Below are 1,528 nucleotides of genomic sequence, written 5' to 3'. Positions count from 1 at the left end.
CTGTCCTCCGTCATCATCACCGCCTGGGACAGGAGGTCGTCGGTGAGCTGCACCACCACCTGCAGAAGAAGGAGGCAACTGGCGTCAGCGCTGCCGGGGGGAGGAGGTGCTCAGCGGGGTCTGGGCTCTAAGCAGAGGCTGAGATGGTGGCAGACGGTCAGGAAAAAGCCACCGACGCCGCGGGCGGCACCGCCCGGCCCTGCTGCACCATCACCCACTTGCGCCGCAGCTCCCCAGAGAAACCACAGCTAGCAGGAGCAGGCAGGGAGGGCACTGCCCGTGCCGAGGGCGTGCCGAGGGGAAACGGATGATCCCACGGGGGGGGATGAAATAACTTCTTTAACCTTTTTTAAAACCAGCACACCTGAGCAGGCACCGTGGGGGGAGTGGGCAGCTCCTGGGCAGGCTGGCTCCGGCATCCCGCTGGCTCCAGCGTCTCCCCCCTCTCCCCCGGCTCGTTCCCAGGGGCTCCCCACAATTTCACGGCCGTACATGATGGGCATCCTCCGGAGGCCTGCCTGGTCCCACTCCTGCATCCCCACTAGCATGGGACGGCGCAGTAAACTCAGTCATCAAATCGACCCCACTCTAAACAACCAACAGCGCCCGCTTCGTTAGGGGTCCAACCTCTAGACCCCCCCCCCAATAAACATCCCACGAGGGAACCGAGGCTCTGGCTCCATTTTCATGGACTCTCCTGCAGATTCTCCCTTTCGAGGCTCCAAGACACGAGCAGCGAGGACGGATCCACGCCAGCCCACCCTTGCAGCAGGAACCGCGCACGCCGGCCACGATTCACAGCAGGGATGGGCAACGCATGCGCAGGGCTGGAGAACATCTTTATGCAGAAAAAAACCCATCTATTTTGATAGAAAAAAACAACTATCGCAAGTGCTGGAGCCAAGACAGCTGCTCTACGTTAACATGAGTTAACGTGCCGGCCAAGCAGCATTTTTTTGGTCATCCAACTTCAGACCTGCAGCGACTCGAAGCCGCAGCATCGCCGGAGGAGACACACGGCTCTGCCACATCCCCGGAAGCTCTCGCATCTGAGGTTTGGCAGCGGCAATGCTCGGGACCTTCGGGCACACACCAATTTCATCTCAAAATCCTTCCGTCTCATCCATATTAACTCTAAAACCCATTTATTATTTCACAGCTGACCCATTTCAGGATGAAAAATGCGCACACACACACACACACACACACACACACACACACACACACACACACACACACACACACACACACACACACACACACACACACACACACACACACACACACACACACACACACACACACACACACACACACACACACACACACACACACACACACACACACACACACACACACACACACACACACACACACACACACACACACACACACACACACACACACACACACACACACACACACACACACACACACACACACACACACACACACACACACACACACACACACACACACACACACACACACACACACACACACACACACACACACACACACACACACA

This window comes from Pygoscelis adeliae, unplaced genomic scaffold (genome assembly GCF_000699105.1).
Source record: "Pygoscelis adeliae isolate BGI_AS28 unplaced genomic scaffold, ASM69910v1 Scaffold390, whole genome shotgun sequence".
NCBI lineage: Eukaryota > Metazoa > Chordata > Aves > Sphenisciformes > Spheniscidae > Pygoscelis > Pygoscelis adeliae.
The sequence above is the reverse complement of the archived record's forward strand: the minus strand, read 5'-3'. Positions refer to the sequence as shown.